The sequence below is a fragment of the Xiphias gladius genome, chromosome 7, assembly GCF_016859285.1.
Source record: "Xiphias gladius isolate SHS-SW01 ecotype Sanya breed wild chromosome 7, ASM1685928v1, whole genome shotgun sequence".
NCBI lineage: Eukaryota > Metazoa > Chordata > Actinopteri > Istiophoriformes > Xiphiidae > Xiphias > Xiphias gladius.
The window spans coordinates 9,904,444-9,915,001 of record NC_053406.1 but is presented as its reverse complement, the minus strand read 5'-3'; positions in this window follow the sequence as shown (position 1 = coordinate 9,915,001).

Here is a 10,558-nt window from a genome sequence, read left to right as displayed (position 1 = left end):
TAACCAACCAAGGTAACCACAGTAGATCTGACATGCGTAATCACAGCATGACAACGCGTATCTTTGACGTTCTTTCACGTTGGCCACCTCTGCCTAGGTTCTGTTACACAGGTTCTGTTTAGCATTCTGTCTCACCTGCCTCTTGTTGCTGTTGCCTTTCATTAACATCTCCTGTCTTTGCAGACCCTGCCGATCCCATCTGCCCTGCAGTTACCTCAGTGTCCCCCCAACATGCATCACCTGACCTCTCTGCCCAGCTGCGTCCCTGTTGCTCATTGCCTCATTAGTCTCTTAGTATATATACTAGCCCCGTTCCTGTAGTCATTTGCCCGATCGTCTTCGTAGTTGTGTAGTCCTAGCTTTCCACCCTGCTTACTAATTCTTGCTTACCTGATCCTGACCTTTGCCTGTACCTGTTTTTGCCTGCCTGCTCCTTGTCTGCCTTCTCTGACTGCCTGCCTGTCACTGACCCTGCCTGACCTAAGCAAAGAGCTTTTTGACTTTTACCTGCCTGTGCCATGAACCTTGCTTTTGAGCCCAAACTTCAACTGTAAGAACCGTTACAGTGTCACTCAAATTACAGACTGCAGATGCAGCACATAATTGAAGCCTTCAGCTGTTTGTAAAGAGAGTTAATCAGCTCTTGTGGGTGACAGATGCCGACAAGAATCAAACATTACTCTTCACTCTGCCTTCTTGGCCGTAATCAGGATATAAATTTTTTTTTTAATGTAATTGGATGTGTCATCCAGTCAAAGAATGCATTATAAAAGTGAAACAGACATGCAATACATGTGGGTGTGCCTCCACAAATTAAAGCGAAAAAACACTGTGCGTAGACTTCTGTTGATCCAGTCTGAACAGACGGGTGGCAGACGGCGCAAAACATGGTGAATCTTGACACCGAAATTGTAACGTACCAGCTACACCATGCTGAGCCTCCCCTCCCTATATGGTGTATGGCAAGAAAGCCACAATAACAAACAGCCACATAAGAAGAAAAACCTCTCTGCATTTCAGGAAAATGCCATTTCTTGTGTGGCATGCACTCCCATGATAACAGAGAGAGAGAGAGAGAGAGAGAGAGAGAGAGAGAGAGAGAGACAGAGAGAGAGAGAGAGCAACAAACAAGACGATTGAGATTTCTTTTGAATGTGAGAGAAAGAAAGAAGGGAGAAAAAAGACTGTGACTGATTTTATCTAATATGAGATAAACAGAAGACTGCGGTCAGGGAGAAAAAATAGAGAGTTGTCTGTGTGTTTCTTTGTGTGTAAGTGTCTGTGTCAGGCAAATGGCAGAGCAAGCTCTTGTGGGAAACGGGGTCCTTGGGTACACCCTGAGATCAATAGTTATTTTACTGCAAACAGTCAAACAGGCACAGACACATGATGTATGCACACATGCACACACGTACACAGACACGCACAGAGCAACCAGCATCTGCCTTATGAAAACAAGCTGTATCACATCAATCACATCAATCCTTTGCTCTTTCTCTTTTGACCTTCACTCATTCCATCATTCACTCTTTCATCTCTCCTCCCTTGCTCAGTGCATCCATTCTGTCTTTCATCTATCCCTCTCTTCCCTCTAATCCATCCTTTCAACCTGGCCTGCGTCTGTGTTGGATGATCCTTGTGTTCATCCTCTGATGAAAGGATGAGCTCAGCGACTCATGCCAATCAGAATGCAGCAGGAAGCTTCCCAACACCTTTTACATACATGTCATTCAGGAAGGGGTTTGGGACGCTCTCCGTGATCCTTTGACAAAGGCCGTCAAAGTGCCCTCAGGCAAAGTTCGTACTATAACTGCCCATCCCTCCTGCTGATTTGTTCAGTGGCCAGCCGTATGAACTGTAAGCCACGTAGCATAAGGTGATCAACACATCATACAAGCATCGTAGACAGCACTATTCACATACTACCGTACTACTTGTACAAATACTGTCAATACAGCAATATTCAAGTGAAACAGCCAAGACTGAAAACAAGCTTACAGATCCTAAACAGTCTGTAAGTGTATGTATCTGTGTGTGTAAACAGTCATGACAAAACAAGCTGCCATTGAGTGTCTCTCTGGCATGCTGATTAGATTGCATGCTGGGATCAGAAGGATTCCACAGCCGCTCACTGTCCTTACGCCGCCCCTGAAATATGTGTGTATTTGTGCGTTTCCAAGGCAACGGGCTGGCGCAACAGAAACGCAACAGGTGCGGATTACTGATGTTTGATGGAGGTGGGGGTCAAAGGTTGGGAAGTTGTCACGGCAACACATCTTGCACACAAACAAACTGGTACTTTTTGCTCTTGTATATCAAGAGAGAATCAAAGGTTTGGGAGGCTCTGGAGCTCATTTGATGCAAAGTGAGACTGAAAAAGAATTCAGATCACACACAAACCCACACAGATCCACTGTATAAGAGGGTGTTTGAACAGGCAACCAATCAGCATCAACTTAATCTTTGTTGCATCAGTTTTGCAACACAGATTACGATTAATAATAAGATTGGTGTCATAATTTCACACTTTGCCTGACTGTCTTCCCTGATCAGAACTTATGGTCTATGGGCAGAGGGTGTCATGTTGTCCAACTGTAAACTAGGAGAAACTTGTGACTTTGGCTACAAACAGCGCATTCAGTAATATTCAGACCCTTTTACGGTTTTTCACATTTTTTTAATGTTGCAGCCTTATGCTAAAAATGCTTAAATTAATTTTTTCCCTCATCAATCTACATTCAATGGCTTATAATGACAAAGTGGAAGCAGAATTTTTGAAATATTTGCAAATTGCTTCACCGTTTGGATGGAATTGGGCAGGTGATGAGCGGTGCCTGGTTTTCTCAAGACATGATGCTAAGAATTGAGGCCAAACTGTTCAAGTTAGGTTTCATCAGACCAGAGAATCTTGTTTCTCACAATGTCAGAGTCCTTTAGGTGCCTTTTTTGCAAACTCCAAGCAGCTTTCATGCGTCTCTCACTGAGGAGAGGCTTCCGTCTGGCCACTCTGCAATAAAGCCCAGATCAGTGGAGTGCTGCAGCAATGGTTCTACTTCTGGAAGTTTCGCCAATCTCCAAGCAGGATCTCTGGAGCTCAGCCAGAGTGACCATCAGGTTCTAAGACACCTCTATTACCAAGGCAGCCAGCCTCAAATGTTCCAAACGTTTTCCATTGAAAAATTATGGAGGCCACTGTGCTTTTGAGAACCTTCGATGCAGCAGAAATTTCTTCCTCAGATCTGTGCCTCGAAGCAATTCTGTCTCTGAGCTCTGCAGGCAGTTCCTTCGACCTCATGGCTTGGTTTTTGCTCTGATATGAATTGGCAGCTGTGAGACCTTATATAGACTCGTTTGTTCCTTTCCAAATCACGTCCAGTAAGTTGAATTTACCACAGGTGGCCTCTAATCAAGGTGTAGAAACTTCTCAAAGTGTCATAGCCTGAATACTTATGTCAATGTGATATTTCAGTTTTTTTGTTTTTAATAAAACAAAAAAAATCTTTTTTCACTTAGTCTTTATGGTAAATTGAGTGTAGATTGATGAGGCAAAAAATGAATTTAAATGATTTTTGCATAAGGCTGCAAAATAACAAAATGTGAAAACCGTGAAGGGGGTGTGAATACTTTCTGAATGCATTGTGAATACTGTCGTGGCTTTGATTAAAACTCCATTTTAACTGACTACCCTTACAAATAAGCTGCATATATCTAAAAATATGAAGTTAAAACAATTAGGTGAAAAATCATTTAAAATAAATAATGATTATGATTAACTGTTTTTTTTTTTTTGTAAATACTCTCTTTTGAAAGGTACGAAATAACTATTTGTCTACATTTGACATAATTCACCCAAAAAGTCAAACTGGCCGACAGTTTAAGTTAAATATTGGACACAGTGCTGCTGTGTAGACACTGAAAAGCTGGGTTGAGCTGCTCGGTTAAATGTGAGCCTCTGTTTTCCCTTTCTACAATCCTCTAAACACACACACACTCCTTATCATTCAATAAAGTCTCAGACTTGCACATATCCGCCACCTCCTCCTCCACACACACCTCATCATACAACATCGCCTTAAGGCTGATTCTCCCTGTAGCATATGTCCATGTCTGGGTGGGTTGCGTGTGACTGCAACCATCCCCTCCATCCTTCCTGTCTCAGCCCTGATCCCTGTATTGGATGGATGCGCACGTTCCACACACATACACATACACAAACACGAAGTCAAATTTGTGTTTGACGCATGCACACATTGGCATGTAAAATCTACGTGAGAGAGCAGGGGGTCAAAAAAGCGTTTTTTCTTATGGTTACAGAGGGCTTTGGCTGAGCATTGATCTTGTCCTAGAATCGGTTTGGTCAGATATTTGGAGAGTAAACCAACTTATTTAATGACTTTTTTAAGATCAAATCATATAACATTATCTTGATACTCCATATTTTAACAGGTGCATTAATCATAAATTAGATTATCTTGAACTAATAGCAGATGTTTTCCCTAGTTTAATATAAAACTATAAAATGACATGAGAAAGCAACTATAAAGGTGAGAAAATGAGAGAAAGGTCATACCAAAACTCTGATTTGTATCAAAATACAACGATTATAGCACACACAAACATACAAAAGTGTTATTAATACTAAATACTCTGAAACCAATGATAAAAAAATGTCTACGCATTTATCTGGATGTATCTTACAAAAAATGCATGTGTAGCTAACCAGTGACAGACACACACACACTTACACACACACACACACACACACAATATCCTTCTACAGGGACACATGTTGCGAAAAGTCTTGTATGTAAACACACACACACACACACACACACACACACACACACACACACACACACACACACACTCGGAAACAACCTACAGCGCAAACTCATTAGTAAAAGAGAGAGGCGAAAAACCAGGGCAAAATCTTTCATCTCTAAAGGTCAAAAACAAAGTTTATGACCACAAAATGTGGGAGAGGGAAAGACAGACTGCTGAGGAGGTTATAGGGAGAGCACGAGGAAACATTAGTGCACAAATGAGTGCTTCATCTGTAGTCTGTCAGGTCAAGTAGTCCTTTAATGCTTTGATTTAATGATCCGATCAGACAGAAGCAAAATTTAACATGTTTTCCCTTTATGTGTCGGGGGATGTTGGTGTCACTGTGTATCTGCATGTGTGTTTCTGTGGGAATTTGTCCATGTCTGTGTCTATGTGTACACCTTTGAAGTGGCTGATTTTTCAAATATTACAAATAATGTCACCAAAACAAGATTAAAAGCATTCTCTGCTTCTTAAAAATAACACTACAACTCAGAATGTGGGACATGTGCAAACATTTGAAAAAGTTGCTACTGTACAGCTCAAGCCAGTGTCAAGATATGACCAAATATGGAATAACTTATCCATTTGGAATTTAAAAGACCGCAAACCTGACCTTCAGTGACCAGCTCAAGCAATCTTGTGCTTGTGAAAACAGTTAATAGTGAGCCCGCAGAGAGAAAACGCCGCATACTGTGTGCATGGAGTGAATACTTCTGTCTATAAGAAGTATGTTGGGCATAAATGTGTGTAAAGAATTTCATGGCCATCCACCCAGTAGCTGTTGTGTGGTGGTGGATACAACATACCTTGAGCAACACCGCTGGTGAGGCTAAAAAGTAGGTTTTACTCAAGCCTCCATGACTACTTCAAAGCTGCTGCTGAGGCTGACACATGAGAATTTGGGGGTTTGAAACACCTTTATTTATTGAATCTCTTGCATTTATAGAGTATGTGTTGTGGGTGTGGTTCTGTATTTACCTTTGTGTGAGTATATTTATTTCTCCAGGTTTAGGTATTAAGGAGGATGGATAAAAATGTCAAAGGAGATGCAAAATGTTTGTACTGATAGAGCTTTATCATCAGCATATTTCCAAAAGCCACAGGGGCATATTTTCTCTCAAGTCCTAACTCCCTGACTGGAACTTTGTTTGAGTGTATACAAGTCAAATCCTCTGTTGATGCAGCTTAGCAGGCCCGGTATGTGGAACGTGAGCATTTCCTGGTTTGGGCGTTGCCAATAGGGTTGTACAGAAGGTTTTGATTGGTTGAGGAAAATTATACATATAGCCAAGCCCTGCAGCGACCTGTTCTTCACCCAGCATATTCCAAATACCACGATCCACATGCGTCTCCATCTGTGCATGGGTTTTCATATATGTGTGTGCGTGTTTTACCGCATACTGTAGACACTTACATCAGCTGCTGAGTTAGGTGCTCTTTCTCTTCTCTCATGTTCTGTAACTCCTCGCCGGCATGTTTCAGCTCCTCTCTCAGCACTGTTCACACACACACACACACACACACACACACACACACACACACACGCACATACACACACAGATTGGAGTTTACATGACACAATGAAGATGCTGTAAAAACTTACAAAAGCGTGCATGCATGCCAGGCTTGTCACCAGAGGCTGTTACACTGTATGACTTACAAAAAGAGGGAGACAAAGGAAAGTTAAGAAACAGATAGAAAGATAGAGAGTTTTTCTAAGATATTGTTACTTTCCACTTCAGCAAAGGCGGAAGCCCTATCTACAAAACTGACAAGATTGGTAAGGAGAAACAAAACAAGAGGTGGAGGAGGAGGAGCACAAAAGAAAGACAAAAGTTCCAGACAGAAACATGAGAGTATCTAAAGCATGAGGTGAGGAGGTGAGGTGAGAAAAAACAGTAGGACTTAAAACAAAACCAAGGTGGAAAATTGAGGCACAGGGAAGCAGTTGAAAGTGAAAGGGAGAGGAAGAGCAAGAGGAGGGGAGTGTAGTAGGAAGAAGGGAGTAAGAGGGAATCTGTGCTCAGGGGAACCCATTAAACAGTACACCACAGTCTGGCAGTCTGTTGTAGTGTGTCTGATACAAAGTAGCTGCTGTAATTCTACTGTGTCCTCCCTTCACTGTCTGTCCATTTTCACCTTGACAACTATGACATGAATAAAATTAGTAAGCAAGATGCAAATAAGCACTTATATATTTTATAGTATTTAGGCCTTATGTCATGCCAATAACTTGTCAGACTGTAGTACTGTAGTAATGTACTGCAGCTCAGGGCAGAAGTGGATATCATGCAAGAGAAAAGCATTGTAGTTCCAAGACTGAATAGTGAATAACTTGAGACACACCTTTTTTTGTTGGAAACTCCACCTTGGCATATCAACATTCATTACTGTTCACAGGCATCATCACCAACTTCACCATTATTGGCGTCAGCTTCTTAATTAGTCAGCTAAGATTCAACTGCCACCCCTTAAAAATGGCAGACCATAAGGTGAAGGAATTAGGTAATACTTACTGTTCATCTATGATGAACATCTCCCTCCCATCCTCATAAAGATGGATGAGAGGGAGATGTGGGATAGACAGAAGGTCAAAAACGAATTTTATCCCCATAAAATAAGAAACAAACAAACAGCCTTGCCACAGTGTGGTGCCATAAGCCACAAGAAGACAAAGAGTTCTTAAGAGACTGATTTCACCCAGCTGCCGCTAGCCATCCCAGCAGTGGGCAGCAGCTCCCTCCAGTTTCTGCCTGCCCTGGCCGCACACAACGATTGCTTTTTTCCGTGCTAAATGTGTATGCAGGGTTGCCAGCTTCCCCTAGCAGAACTACGTAGGACCACAGATGGATAGTGGTGGGATTGTTTTGTTGAGGCGTGTTCTGTTTAGTGATAGCAACTCTGGTTTGATTGCGTGAGGGACGAATTAAACCTGACTACGCCCAAGTTGTCTGCAGCTACCAAAATCTCTGAAACTACTCATTCTGCACAAAAACATCTAAATTTCAGATCAGTCATGCAAATGCAACATACAAAAGAACCCAGTTTAGCACTAAAATCACTCGCTCCAAGCCCCAAATAAAAAGACACGTAAAAGTAATACAGTGACAGTTAGGAGTTCGGTACCCGAGAGGTTGCACTTTCACCACATTTTCAAATTGAAGCTCAGAGAAAAATTGAAGCTCAGAAAAAGAAAAATATTTCGGATCATTGGCAACATACTTCTACATACATAAGTTTGAGGTCTGAACACAATGTATCCAGATTCTGTTCTGTCTCTTTATCAGGTCTAATTAATGTAAACTGTGAATTTGCCTAGTGTCAGAGACACAGTAAGTATTACATCTTGTCTATACCAGCCGTGCAACAAAGGTAGCACGTCAGCAGCGGCTGCAATCTGCCATCAGTGTCTATGAAGAATCATTCATCCAAAGTACTGTCACACAGTTGAAGCAATTTGACAGTACTTACATACAGATACCAAATCAAGTTACACGCAGAAGTCAGTAGAAAATAGAAATTAAGAAGAAAAGTATGTCTTGGGTTACAGCTCCACATGTAAAGGGCAAGTGAAGCACAAGCCCTTATGTGCTCTTTGTGGATGGCTGTGTTAATTAAAACTGAGGCTTATCTGGGCCCCATTTCACAAAAGTGATAAAAGATAAAACAACATTACACGCAGACCGCAAATGGTGGCAGTGTCACATTTCACAAATAATTCTTGCGGAAAAATAGCAGAAACAAGTGTGAGTCCAAGACTCTTGAATTCTTATGCATGAGTTGCAAGTATGACATTTGTCTTTATTAGTCAGTGTTTGTATAATTGGGAAATATGAGCCAAATCAAGGCCTCTGTGGTTTGTACATTCAGTGGCTCATCAGGGACATTATGTGCAGAAGGAGTTATTAAACATACTTGTCATGGAGGCTCCAATGTTTTCTCTGATTTTCATGATATATTTCTTACATAGCTATTGGTATAAAAGAGAATGCCAAAATTAGTAATATTAATATTACCATTAGCATAAATACTACACATGGAGTTTGCTGTTTTACACAGTAAAAAAAGCCGTCAAAAAATCCAACAGACAAAGGCTCTGTGTGGGTGTCTGGGCTCATTGTTTGAATGGCTGGCAGGCTAGCAGTGTGGGTAGTGTTAAAGAAGTGTAATGTATTTGTATTTGTGTGTGTGTGTGTGTGTGTGTGTGTGTGTGTGTGTGTGTGTGTGTGTTTGTATGTGTGCGCGCGTGCATGTGTGAATGTACTGTATATTGAGAGAGTTGTCTGTGAGGGTCCTTCAGAGCAGAGCGGTAGGGCACTGTGGCTGTGGCTGTGGCTCTGGCTCTGGAGAGCTCTCAAACTGATCCAGCAATGTCAGCCTGACATTCCCTTCCTCCGACTCTGTGTTCTTTCCTCGCTCTCGCACATTGTTTCTCTCCCTTTTTTTCTTATCCTCACTGTCTCTCTCCTCTGAGTCTTTCTTCATCTATTTCGCTATTCCCCTTCCTATCTTTCTGCAGCTATTTTCCCCTTTTCTTTCTTACCAACTCCATCTCTCTCTCCCTTTCTCTCTCAAGTGGAGGGGACTGTAGGAGGTCCTCATCGAAGCGGCAATAAACCGTTAATTGCTTTCTGGTCAATGTGACATGACGAGGTCCACCAGGGTAAAGCAATACACACTCACTCAGTGAAGACACTCAGAAACTCACATGGACTGAGACAGACACACACAAATAAACACATAACACACAAGAACACATGTTCAAAGAACCACTTGCAGAAAGACACAAACAGTAGCACAAAAAGACACAAAGAAACACTCACAAATACACGCAGTAACAGACACGTCCAAACAGAAATAGTTGACAAATACTTGATGGAGCAGAAAAGGCTTTGTGATGAAAGCAAACCAGCCTGTCTGACTTTTTCTACAGTGCTTCTATTATGTGTCCCAGTGCTTACACACAGACACACAGAATGTAATAAGGTGGCTGTAAATATTACAACAACCTACTGGCAGCTGGCCACCAAGTTACTGTAACAGTTTTACAGTAATGTTACTGAGTTGGTCGTTTGCAGTGCTGCAGTAACAGTACATTTTTATTTACTGTAAATTAAATTACAATACATAGCTTCTATGACAGCTTACTATTATAACTATAAAAAAAACTCTGCTTAACCTTAAAAATGGTTCTTTTTCCCCTTTGACATAGTGAAAGACCTATACGCCATTATGGCCATATAGATCTTTATAGCAGTCATGCCTGAGAAAAAGACCAAGGAAGGTTTTAAGTGCAGAAAATATGTTAGCAATTCTAATATTTACTGTAAATTACCAGAATAACCAACATAATTACCAGATTTTCCATGTATTTATATGGTAATAAAACTAAAAGGAGGCTTTGTGGATAAATTTTTGTTTGCAGACAAATTTAGTGGTTGTATATGTCTGTACCAATCAGACAAATATATGTAACTTCATCTCTGCTCATCTCCCTCAAGGGACACCTGCATGGACTACTGCCACGAGAAGAACTACTCCACCGAGTGACTGACTGACTAAATCTAAATCCATCAGATGTTAAAATACAAGATGGAAAAAGATGAGAAAAAAAAACAGAGATAGAAGAACAGCAATTACAAGACCCAGAGATATTTAAGAGAAATTACAATCTAGACTGCATATTTAGCTGAGAATATTTCAGTATTACATGAAATGTGAAAAGAACAGG